This window comes from Pangasianodon hypophthalmus, chromosome 1 (genome assembly GCF_027358585.1).
Source record: "Pangasianodon hypophthalmus isolate fPanHyp1 chromosome 1, fPanHyp1.pri, whole genome shotgun sequence".
In the NCBI taxonomy this organism is placed as follows: domain Eukaryota; kingdom Metazoa; phylum Chordata; class Actinopteri; order Siluriformes; family Pangasiidae; genus Pangasianodon; species Pangasianodon hypophthalmus.
In genome coordinates this window covers 14,449,710-14,463,474 of record NC_069710.1, presented here as the reverse complement: position 1 = coordinate 14,463,474, position 13,765 = coordinate 14,449,710, and the positions used below count along the sequence as shown (strand labels likewise).

General features: G+C 37.0%; 1 long non-coding RNA gene across 1 annotated transcript; it reads right to left on the bottom strand.

Moving 5' to 3' along the window:
* Positions 1-1,214: 1,214 nt before the first annotated feature.
* LOC117596844 (uncharacterized) lies at positions 1,215-12,472 on the bottom strand. Its single transcript, XR_004577832.2, has 3 exons — positions 11,835-12,472; positions 1,651-1,732; positions 1,215-1,390 (listed from the first exon to the last, which is right to left on the bottom strand). It is a non-coding gene; the product is annotated as an uncharacterized LOC117596844 (long non-coding RNA).
* Between the last annotated feature and the right edge of the window lie 1,293 nt (positions 12,473-13,765).

Below are 13,765 nucleotides of genomic sequence, written 5' to 3'. Positions count from 1 at the left end.
TTCTTCGTAAAATGTAATAATTATTTAGAGAAATGAGTTGGCCAAAGAGTCCGCTTTTAAATATTTTGTTTTGTCCTTGAAGTTATTTGGTCTTGTTTGTCCCTTTTTGAACTTGCTGTACAGCACTTTTGTCATCTCTCTCTCTCTCTCTCTCTCTCTAAATGTTCTTCGACCTTCAACCTATTCAAGTCCCCACTACATCAATGACCTGGATGGAAATTTTTTCATTTTACACAGACTGTAAAAATCCATCTCTGAGCTCAAAGTGGATATAAAAAAAAAGTGTTTAAGACAAAAAGTTGAACAACAAAAGGCGGCTCTTTTCCTCCATGGAAGAAGCCGTCGGCTCACCTTGACAGCTCCTCTACCCACAATGCACTAAGTGGATGATTAAAAAGAAATGGAGGGTTTTACTGCGGGGGTTTTTGGCGGCCTCCCTCGAGTCCCTGGAGCCGCTGGAGCGCGGAGCTACAGCTGTCCTCCAAACAAGGCCGACATCCTTTATTTATTTCTTATGAAATATTGATGCATGTTATGAAAGGTTTAAAATAATGTGTCTAGCCCTTTCGCTGGTTTCTAATGCATAAATAATTCTGGCCCCTCGGACAGGCCGGCGTATCGCTGCCTTCCTGCCCGAGAGGGGGGAAAAAAATAGCGTCGCTCGTAATTTCCTACACTTATACGATCGGCGTGAGCTCTGAATAATTGATGGACAAATTTAGGGACTAAAACTGCGACACAGTATGACTTTATGTCAAAGGGTTAGTCCCTGCGGATCTGGTGCTCGAAATGGGTTCTTACACATTTTTTTGGGAAAAAAAGAATAGTGAGAGCAAGAGAGAAAGAGAGAGAGAAAGAGAGAGAGAGAGAGAGATCACTTTTGGTTCTAATTCACTTTGGATTTTTTTCTCCTGTAACAGAGCAACATGGCCCTGTGATGAGGTCTGGCTTTGCATGGCTGCCGATAAGCGGACTTTCTAGCCTATTATGACTGAGAAGGATGGAGGGAGGGAGGGGAAATGTTTTTGTTTCTGAACACAAATGGGTTTTTCACACCGACATGGAGCCGATTTTGATTGCCCTGTGGACGTCAAGATGTGAAGAGGCGTCCTGTCGCTTCTCTCGTCTTAATATCCGACTCTGATGTACAATTATGGCCCGTGTTTGGAGCCAGAAACTATTTTTATTTCATCGTATAAAAGATGGAAAAGATGCCTGAGTCAGCATGTGCTAGTTGGCTAGTTTGACTAGCATTATGATTCTAGCATGTGTAATTAGCAAACGTTGCTGAATTAGCAACAAAAACGCACCTCCGTTTCCTGCAGATTATCACACACTCCTCCATCTGTTGATCTTCCCATTATTGTAACTTCTACATCAATTAGTTTCACTAAAATACATGAAAACATGTTAGTTTAGCTAATAAAACAGCTAATCAAACATTAATGAGTCAGAAGTTACATTTAATGTATCAAAATCAAAATCAGCTAATAAACATTCCGAAGTTCACATTTTTTAACAAGTCAGTCAGAAATTACGTTCAAGATTAACTAACAAGCAGATTTAGCTCAACTTCAATTCATAAACATTATTCAAAAGCACTGGCTAATTTGACTAGCAAACCTTGCTATATGAGCAACAAAAACTCACCTCAGTCTAAGTTCCCGTTCCGTTCCCGTTCCCGCTCACCTCAGTCATGTTCCCATTCTCATAGCCACACTGAGGAGTTTTGCTAAAAACAGTTTTAAAAAAAATGAAATTAACAAATAAACAGCTATTGAAACATGAAAATGAGAAAATAGACTAGCAAACAGTTCCTAATTTTGGATTTTGAACAAGTCAGTCAGAAATTACTTTCAAGACTATCTAATGACCTATTTATTTCACAAACATCATTCGCCAGCACTGGTGAGTTTAACCAGCATTTTTATGCTAGCGTGTTTAACTAGCATGCCTTGATGTGCCCATGTCTTCTGACTCCAATGTTCTATATATTGTAGTTCAGTCATCAAAACAAAATGTTGCTAAAAAAAAAAGACAATTATTTCAAGTTAGCTAATCAATTATCAATTTTCTACCATGATAATTTAAATAGCATTCTGATTTTAAACAACAAAAACTCAATTCCAATCTAAAAGAGATTATGACAATAAAACGTTGGTTAATACAGAAAAAAAAAGACTCATATTAGCGAATAAAATAATACACGCAAAGGTGTCAAGCGCAGTTCACTAGCAGACAATCCAGTCACTCACCTGGCTAATTTATGCTAACGGGTTTCATCATACAAACACCTTATTGCAGTCCAAACAAACAAACAAACAAACAAACAAATAAATAAATAAGGATTCCAGCTGACTGAGAGTGTAAGAAGAAACTTTTACTCTAGTACAAAAACTGAGTACAGATGCTCTAGTTTAACAATTATTCTGAAGTTGCTTAAATAAAACTCCCAAAAACTCCATTTGTAATTACATACAGATAATGTGCATTAAATCTATTTTATGTTAATATTGAAGGGCTTTATGATGTTCTTAAATCTTGACTAGCATAATTTTGTCATGTTTAATGAGCAGGAAAAAACGTATTAGCATAATTATCAACACAAAGTTAGAGTTAGAACCATCCGATTGCTTTTAGCAAAGAAACACAATCTTTAAGTAAGTAAGTAATTTATTTATAAAGCACATTTAAAACAAGCAAAGTTGACCAAAGTGCTGTACATTTTAGAATTATTTTTAGTGAAGAGCACATTTGAGAATGGTCTGACAAAAACTGTCGGACTTTACACTACATCTTGTTTACCGTGCAGCCATTTTGTTTTTCCTCACCATTCTTTTTTGCTGAGGTTTAGCTGCTTGGCGTTAGCATTCTGCAGAGCATCTCGTTTTGGCCTAAGACAAAGGCGCTGCTGTTTCCTGGACTGACAGCCATTTGTAAATAATCCCGTCTCCGAATCTGTTTGCGTGTAAATGCGACTTTGTGTATCGCAAAATAAGACTCGTTTCATTTCCTTTCATTTATTTCAATCTGCAGGACAAAATCCTTCATTTACAAAGGCACGCAGTTACAAAGGACGTGAACAAAGACGTAAGTAGCAGAGCTGATGAATATTTAATATTAGATTAATCCAAAGTTTGTTTACAGGATCTGGAACTGGATCTTTCTCAGGACTCAGGGTGTGTGTTTATAATCTTTGACATGGTGAAGTTTTTTGTGAGGAGATGTTTATTTAACATGTATGGAAGGAGTCTCCAGTGTCAGTGCTTTGTAACAGTCAGAGGTAAAGCTAAAACTACGTTTTTCCAAGTTTACACTTTGCAGTTTCTCAGTATCAAAAGATGACTTTTTGTGTCTTATTAACAGTTTAGAACTGCTACAATGCAAGTGAGAGCAGGAACTAACTTCCGCAATATTACATGGATAAATATTCCTCAATATTATAAACAGATAAAAAGTATGATGTGTCGTTCTTTAATAAGTGAAAGATTTTAATCATTGACAAATTGCTGTGGTATGAAAGAAATAAAACACTTCAGGAAGTAACAGTAACTCTGCATTGTGTTGTTGATGTATAAAAACAAAATGTTTGAATCCTTATGTAAAACATAATAACCGTAATGTTTCAATAAATTTGGACTGGCAGTGCATGTACAGTTTTTTTTACATTTAATTTTTTACAAAATTAAGTTTTAAGTGTAAGTGTAAAATTTTTTTTTTGTTAAAATGTTTATAGATTACAGGAAGTCCCTTTGTGTCCTAAATTTATACGAAAGCTACTGGCTGATAGACTTCAGGCAATTTTAAACTGCAAAGTTTACCACGTTTATTATTTTTTATCACTCATCACAATGTACAAGATCACAATAAAAATCTGGGCTGAATTCTCTAACACACTGTGTGTTCTTTATGTCAGATTGTACAATGAAGATTCTCTAGCGACTGACCTGCGATTAAAGAAAACAAACATGTTCTGTGTAGTTTATGCTATTTTACGGCAATTTTACGTAGTTTATGGCAGTTTACGGCAAGGTCAGGTCGAAAATCTGCATGCTTTCTATTGCTTACATTACATTAGCTACACGCTATTATTTGCTACATCACATTTTAAGTAAATTAAATTTTTAGCTACATCAAATTTTTTTGGTTTTGCCCTGGAGTTATGATGCTAAAGTAGCTAAAATGTGATGTAGCTAAGAATTTAATTTAGTTTAAATGTTACAAAGTTACAAGTAGTTAAAAAGCTACGTTACGATAGTATACATGTTTATAATATAAAATAAAACGTACCATTTTACATTCTATCCAGATATGCCTAACTGTTTTTAATCAGCATTTAGCAGTAGTTTAGTAGTAGATTTCTGAATTGCAGCCCTGCTATTTCCTTCCATGCTGCACAAATAGTTCTGTTTTTTTCCTTCACATTTTGATAGAGAATGTTTTTTTTGTTTTTTTTCGAGTGTCACTCATGGACGACAATGGCTCAGGGGCAGCATGTGAATGAAAGTGTGCGACGTCCATCAGCGCAGAGGAGAAATGGAAACTAAAAAAAATGAGATTTAGCCTAGTACTTCTGACACGTTTTGGCCAAAGGGGGTGAAGCGGAGGCGTTCTGACACTCGCTGCTCCGTCCTTTGAGCATTTTCAAGACCTTTGCGTAAATAGAGATGACCCCAGAACCTTAGCTGACCCCTTTCCAAGCAGTGTGTGTGTGTGTGTGTGTGTGTGTGTGTGTGTGTGTGTGTGTGTGTGTGTGTGTTTAATGGCAGCGTCTCCCTCTCCAACTCTCCTCCGCAGAAAAAAAAAAAAATAACGCTCAGGGCAAAGCTGGGCTCTTTCATTGAATGGTGACCGGTCTTTATAATCACCATTTGCAGCTGCCTGTCTCACACACACACACACACACACTATTGAATAGCACTGGATGAGCCCAGGCTGGATCTCAGCCATGATTAATCTGATAAATAATAAATATATCAATCTAAACCTCAGACAAGGACAAATTTTTAGCAGCAGGAAAGCACAAGAGCCACTTCAGCCCAGAAATTAATTATTTAATGATTAATTCTTGAGGAAATGAGAAAAAAACAGTTTTGATTAATGCTGTCCGATGTAGTGCAGGGCTGTTTGATGTGTGTCACCTTTCTTATATTTTCAAAAAGAACACACACACACACACACACGTTTGTTTAATAAAAAAAGCCTACAGGCGTGTGACACCGGGATCAGATGTCGGAGCATTAAAGCTACAATTTCCAACATGTCGCTTTTGAATAACCTCCATTCAGCCAGGGGTCAAAAACTGTTTGCTAATGGAAGTGTCTCAAATTGTGGCTCAAACACTCATCTGCGCTCACGTGTTTGCTCGAGTGAATCGTATAAAAGAGTCGTTTATTAAATTGATGTCACTCTTCAGACCTTTATGTATGTTTGATACATTAAACGTTGTAATGTTTTAATATTTGTGTTGTTTATTGCATTGGACCTTATAAACACATACTGATGTGACTACGCACACATTTCAACATGTTATGCCCTGGAACTCAAAAATAAATCAAACAATAGATACATGAAAAGAAATGAATCATATAGAATAGAAATCACATGGGAATAAATGACTCATATGTTAAAAAAAAAATCACATGAAAATTAAACGAATCTTGTAAAAGTCATGTGAAACTGAATTAATCTTGTAAAAGAAAATAAATGAATCATTTAAAAGAATCACATTAAAGGTGAGTCATGTGGAAAAGAGTCATGTGAAAATAAATGAATAAAAAAAATCATGTGAAAAATGAATGACATTAAAGAATCACATATGAAAGAATCACACGAAAATAAATAAATCATGTACAATGTGAATTGTACAATGTGAATTGTGTAAAAGAATCACAAGTAACAGTAAATGAATCGAGTAAAAGAAGCACAAGCGAAAATAAATGAATCGGGTAAAAAAGAATCACAAGTAATAAATGAATTTTGTAAAAGACTCAGATGAAAAATCATGTGTAATAAATCATGTCATCCTAAATGAATCACATCTAAAAAAAAAAACACATCTAATATAAATGAGCCATGTAAAAAAAAAATTACATGAAAATAAATGAATCAAGTGTAAAAAAAAAAAATCTTGTAAAAAATGAATCATATAAAAGAATCATGTTAAACTGAACAAATCATATGTAAAAGAATCAAGGGAAAATAAATGAATCATGTGAATGAATGGTGAAAATAAATGAATCAAGCTTACAAAATATATTTTCACATTTGAAAATATGTGAATCATGTTAAAGAATTCATAAAAATAAGCATAATACTACAATAAAAAAGTGCATAAAATAAACATAAAAGAAATTCAAATAAGTAAAATAATTTTTTTTTAAAATCCTGTTGAAAAAATAAAAATAAGGGCAGATGTAGTACATGTGAGAAACGTGTGAACGGTGTGAAGTTCGTGTGACCTTTCTGTTTAAATGTTCAGTTAACTATTGATTTAAGTACAACAGTGTCTCTAACTTTAGATTTTGCCTCCATGTTAAAAGTGGTGTATATTTATTTCCACGCTGTTCTACACCTTTGCCATCACGATGAATATTAACGTGTGTGTGTTACGGCTGTATCAGTCAGTGGTGTTTGTTTAGTGGCCCGAGCTGTCACCCGTCCCCTTTCCCCAGCCGTTTAAAAACAGTCGTGCCCTCGGGGTGGAGGAGAAAAGCCTCGGGTTTAATAGGGCCAACAACCCAACAAATATCCCCCTGTCCACCATTATACATCTCCCAGCCCTGAAAAAAAGAGGAGGAGGAGGAGAAAAAAAAAACCCAGTTTCCGTTGGCCGGCGTGGGCCGGATGGAGTATGGACTGACACGACGCATTGTGCCAAAGAGCTTCAGCGAGTTGTTACAAGCATCGAGACATTAGGCTAAACAATAGGCGGACTGGCAGCGTCATCAATCACGCCGCCCTGACACATCGGACTTGGGTTTGTTTGTTCCACTCTGCATAATAAAGAGATTGGATCAGGTTTAATTAGATATTGGGTAATCAATCACTGCCAACGAGGCACGAGGTTAGCGGGACGTAGCAGCACGTGCCTTCATCAGGAGAAAGAAGAAGAGAAAAGAAGGGAAAGCTGCGCTGTTAAGAGGTTTGATGTGGGACTTGACAGAGATGATGATGATGATAATGATGATGTTAGATGCAATTAAATCACATGAGAACATAAATGAATCAAAAAACACAATGTGGGAAAACATTGAATAAAGGAATTAATCATGTGGGGGGAAAATCATATGATTCAATCATAAATGAACAACGTTACAATATTTGAATATAAATTAATTATATGTAAAAAAAAAATTTAATTATGTGAAAAATTAATATTAAAAATTTAAATAAATCATGAAAAAAAATCAAGTAAAAATAAATGAATTTTTTTTAAAAATTAATGTGATGATAAATGAATTATTTGGGGGGAATCATGTGAAAATAAATGAATCATGTAAAAAAAAAATCCTGTGAAAAATGAACGTGAAGATAAATGAATCGTGAAGAAATCGCAGCTGATTAATGAAAAATAAATTCATCCTGTGAAAAAACTCCTACAAATGAAAACAACATAAGAACATAAATGAATCATTTGAAACTAAAGCAATCATGTGGGGAAAAGAAATCACGTGTGAACATAAAAGCACAGTCCATGTGAAAAATGTGTGAAACATAACGTGTCAAAAAAAAAAAAAAACACGTGTAAATTTCACACTGTACATGAAGAGCAGAAACTGTTTTTTAAAAAATGCACTCAGACAAACCGAACTTTATACACAAAATATAGCGAAAAATGTATCAATAAACGATCTGTGAAACCCAGAGGACGCACAACATCATGTCTGAGCTGGAACTGCATCCAAAGGACATGAAGCATGAGGTAGAAAATCAAAACCTGACAGAAAGCTCTCTCTCTCTCTCACACACACACATACACTGTTTAAAAAAGAAAAAAGGAAAAGAAGGAAGGAGAATAAATGCGAGAGGAAGCATCTGGGCAGGAGGCTGGAGCTGGTGCCTCCGAGGCCCTTCGCCTCCGCTGATGAGACACTTACAAGTTTCCAACAGCTGCCTACTAATGTTTGATCAATGATAAAATATGCCAAGGTGACAACGCGGCGCTGGCCTGCATTCATTAAAGTTTCAGCGGGCCTCGAACGTAGCCCTGATGCACCCCGTATTCCCTAAACGCCGCGCCGGATTGAGACGATTTCACCAGACGTCAAAAACAATATCCGTTTGATGTTTGCTCAGCAAAACCTTCTGAGTAACCTTTTTTTCCTTGTGTTTGCTCTGGAGAACCGTGGGGAATTTACTGCAGGTTAAGGGGAAAAAAAGCAGGTTAAGAAGGCTGAGAAAAAAAGGAATTGGCCAGGAGTGAAAGTGGTTCAGCGAAAATGTTGATGAGTTTTTTTTTCGTTACGGAAAAGGAACAAATTTGCCCGGAGCTGGCAACCATCCACAAAGAAAAATAAGACAAACAAACAAAAAAAACCAAAACAAAGCGCTGAGGATTGTTTTGTCCTTTTCACTCTGCGTTTTTTTGCGCCTCTTTTGTTGTTCCAAGCTGAGCAGGATCGACCGTGCCAAGCCGATTCTCCTGGTAAATGTCAACTGTCAGCACGCTGCTCATCATTCCTGGCGGCCATGTTGGAGGGAAAAAAAAAACAGGCCTGCGAAGATTGCAAGGAAGGAAGGAAGATGTTGTGCCAGGACACATATCGAGCTGGAATCGCAGTTGACGTCTTCATCTTGTAGCGCAGAAGGCCTTTTAGAAACATACGCTAATGAAAAGTCTACAAGCTAAACAATATGTCAGAATTCCTCCAGGCTGAAAGAGCAGCGTTGCTCAGGAGGAAGGTTAAGAAGAGACAATTCCTGAAATATAAAATCAGCAGTTCAACAGAATGCAGGTAGCATTTTATTAGATGCACAGTTTTACTCTTTTGTTTTCATTAAAAAATGTCGTGTTTTATAAAGTTTGATGACACAGTGAGACTACCTGTATCTACATCTGGCTTTAAACCAGAGGTGGGCGTGGCCTAAACATTTTTATTTATTTTTTAATTAAATATGATCTCTACTTAGCATTTCCCCCGGGAAAAACCCTGGAAAACTCCAAGATGACAGAAATGTCAGCACAGCGTGTGAATTCTGGCTCTGACAGTTCCTCAGCCTCAGCTACATCACTCCAGTTCATCATTGGGCTCAAATAGAGATGTGGGCAGGATTGTTTTTTTTTTGTTTATTTTTTATTTGTAAAATTTTTTGTATAGTTATTATTTCTGCCTGCTATGTTTTCTAACAAATTTAGTTGGCTGTATTTTTCAAAATATAAACGTTACTAATGAGCGCCGCGCTTTCATATTAAAGTTATTGAATGTGGAGCGTCCGAGTGGCGCAACAGAAAAGCGCCCACCCTAATATCCCGAGATTGGGAGTTCTAAGAGAGTGTGGTTTTGCTGTGTTCTCTGGGTGGGAGGGGCATACCCTGTCTTCCCTGTCAATCACAGCAACATTGGGCAATCGTGGACTTCTGTCAGCTCATGTATGTGCAAGAGGGTAGATAGCGCTTTCCTGTGAATGTGTTATGCTGCACTGGGAAATGGCCAAGACCACATTAGGGAGAAAATGGGGGAAAAGAAAAGAATTTGAACATGGTTTTAATAAAAACCTCATGCAAAAATGCAAAAATATTTTTCCTTTCTCTGCATGGGATCCCAGTTCCGATGCATACAACTCTTTTCACCCAGACGCCCTGTGGCAAACTTTCTAAAGAAAATAAACAAACAAAAACAAGTGGTGCTTCTCCTCTTCGTATCTGTATTTGTACTTCTTAAATAACATCACCTGTTAATTCTGAATAATGTACTCGTAATCGGTTGCTGAATAAGCTGACTTCTGATTGGTGGAGGGACTGAATAACAAGATGAATGATTGGAAAAAAAATGTTAGGAAGCTGTGATCCTGTGGTTTATAGCACATTAACAAAAATACAAAACCTTCGCAGGGTGCTGGCTTATAAACTAGAAAAAATGAACAATAAATTTGTTTTATATATAAATTAAAACAACCTTGTCATTATGGTTATAATTTGCAGTCTTATTTACTTATCTGTTGAAAATTAGCATGTACCAAAGCAGCAAGTCATGTGAACCTCTTTTGTTTGGTCGCTGCTCCTGAGAGAGGTCCAGCGCTTAAATAATTCACGCTGAATACGAATCGGCCCATCTTTCCGAATGGCTAATGTGCCAACGACAGACGAGGAACAGGTTCGCTTCAATTAAGCCTTTTGTTCGTGACAAATTCATTCCGTACCTTCGCCATCTCCGGTTTTGTATCTGGCTTGTATGTTTGTGTTTTTTTTCCGTTACATTTTTGTTCCTCCTTTAATTGGTGCCTTATCTTTTCCACCCCCTCCCTCTCTCTCTCTCTCCCTCTCTCTTTCTCTCTTTTGCTTTCTCGGTTGCTTCATGAATAAGGGATCGAGTGTTACCTTGAGTAAGGGATCGAGTGTCTTTCCTATGGTGTGTTTTCTTCATGGTCACTCCTTTGCTAATTGGATAAAGTGTGTAAACTCCATGCTAACACTAACGCTAACCTGAATGATGGATGATGGATGACGTGGCTAATACCTGATAATAATAAAAGTGATGCTAATCGTGGTGTATCACCAGGCCTGCTCCATAGGAAAGGGGGTCAATAATTCATTCATTCATTAATTTTTCAGTCCTGCTTGGGTTTCACATCAGCCGTTTTGTTCCTCTTGTTCTCAGAATGGGAAACGGGTAACAATTTATTATTATTATTATTATTATTATTATTATTATTTATTGTTGAGAGTGAGCGTCATCTCCACTAACTCTTTTAAACAGCTATTTGACTTGACTAAAATGCTCAGATGTGCTCTTATATCTACTTCAAATAAGTAAAGTGAATAATTATTTTATTCATTTTGAAGTTTATTAATAAATGTTATTAATGAGTTTAATGAGTTTCACCCAATTCTGGCTTTTAAATAATAATAATAATAATAATAATAATAATAATAAATAGTTAAATAAACATCAAACTAATATACAAAATACCTAAATAAAAAAGGAAAATCTTTTGAAAATTTTCTTCAAAATTTTCCCACGTGACATGCTGTAGCGCAGCACTCGACTCTGATTGGCTGCTCAGCTCTTTCCTCTAATCTATAATATATTCATTTTAATGAATTAGGTGATGACTCTTACAGCATTTAAGGGGATTAATGAACTGATTCTGTCCTACTAGTAGATGCCCGAGGACACATTCATTTAATTTTTATCCATATTCACATACACCACTTAGAAAATGGCAACTCAGAACGTGTAGTGGTGGAAAATGTAAATGCCAGCTTTAAGCTGTTATGATTAGTCTTAGCCTACATTATGTCCTATTTATGTTCTGATGAAATGTAATATCTTAATCTGTGCATCTTAATGTCGTCCCACAGTGACTTCCGGGATTAGAAGTGAAATATTAAGAAGTATTTACACGGATAAAAACCAGTTAGTTTAATAGATCATTACTGTGGCTTCGAGGCTAATTTGATATGCAGGTTGGGGTAAAAATGTTCAAACGCTCATTAAAAGAAAAGTCAGTGTCTCCTTTTTCCCCCAGTCAGCCTCTGGACACTCTGTGTGTGTGTGTGTGTGTGTGTGTGTGTGTGTGTGTCCTCTCACATGGCTTCTTTAATCTCACCCACCGCCATTTATTAGCTTGAAGCATCTTGGAAGGATTTCTGATTAATTGGGGTCACTCACCCTGTAGAAGAAGGTCAGCGCGCGCGCGCCTCTGCTTCCTATTTACATCAATTAGAAGTGAGGGCCGAGGTGTTGCGCGCGTGCATGCGTGTATGTATATGTATATATGCATATGCACGTGTGCAGGCGCGTGAGGGCAGTTCTACACTTGCTCCAGAAGCTCTCGTGCATCTCGTGACACGTAGCGCGCAGTAACGTTAAAAGTCAACGACGCAATCGATACGACGAGAAGCTCGCGCGTCTCAGATACCGAAAAGAAAGAGGAACAACAATGGCGGAGTTTTACAGTGAGAGAGCGAAGAGAAACAGTCCACATGTCGGAAAGAAGAACACCAAGCAAACACGTGGGCGGGCGCGCGCGCGTTCAACTCTCGTTTGTTTGGAAATGTTGTTAGATTGGATTGACTGCGTATGCACGACGTGTGATCCTTACCAAACTCCACACCTAACCTCAGTGTATGCATGCATACGCGTGCACACTGGCACTGGCACACAGATCCCTAACAGTTTGCTTAACACGGTACAATGCGTCACAAATACTAGCAAAAAAAATAAATAAAAATTATTCCCCATATAGATGAACACACTATACCTTCTCGAGCTTTATTATAAGATGATTATGGATTATGGATTACGACGTGTAGATACATGATAGTAGGCTGTGTATACTTGATGCATATATTACGATGCGTGCACGTGCAATCACGTTAATAATGCTCACTACTAAAATAATACTTGCTCTTATAAAAATAATCTTTTCACCCAAGCAGATGATTTTTTAATCTTAAATTTTAAGATTAAAATTAACAAGTATAGATTGATCTGATTTATCGGGTTTTGATTATGAATGTTTTTACATGTTGCATATATAATTTGTAAATTTTGTGCACATTTTACGACAGTTGTTGGATTTCAGCGACTTTTTCACCCTGAAAAAGAACAACCTAATAATAATAATAATAATCTTGCCTACATTTAAGAAAAAAAATACAAGTCAAGTTCAAGGTAAATGTTTAAATCAAATCAAAATCAGTCCTGGACTGAATAACATATATAAATAAATTAAAAAAAATTAAAATTTATTTGGTCTCGTTTGTGAATGTTTCAGAGAGAGAAAAAGTAAGAAAGAGATTTCTCCCGTTTTTTCGGATAGAGGGCGCTCTTGCGTCACCTACATCTCTTATCTCGCCTTCCCTTCATATGCAAATGAGCGGCAATCTCCGCGTCCAATCAGAGTCTCGTACAACCAAAAGGGGGCGGGGTTATTCGCTTGTAAGCGTTTCCATCCCCCCACCACCATCAGCCCCACACACCCCCAAACACACACACACACACACACACACACAGACACACACACACACTTCCAAGGAACCACCAAGAGTATATTTAATTATCTTTTAAATGGAGAGGTGCATACAGTGTTATTTTAATTAATACTGTTAACTGATTAATTATATAATAATTAATGTATAAATAATGCGTCAGTCCTTAACTCATACAGAAAAGTCACCCGTGAATTTTACACATGGTTTTGGATTAGGCACATCACGTGTCATGTTTCACACATGTTCACATTAGTTCTTATTTTCACAATATAGTTACACATGTCTGGCCACTTTATTAGGAACACCTGTACCCCTGCTCGTCCATACACTTATCCAATCAGCCAATCACGATGCAGCAGCGCAGTGCGTAAAATCATACAGATACAGATCAAGAGCTTCAGTTAATGTTCACACTAATGATCTCAAAGTGTGACTTTGACTGTAGCATGGTTGTTGATGCGAGAGGCTCTGAGGAGAACTTCCAGACTGGTGCGAGCTGACAGGAAGGCTATGGTAACTCAAATAACTACTCATTACAACCGTGGTGAGCAGAAAAGCAACTCAGCACACCGAACATTAACACAGATGGGCCACAACAGCAGAAGA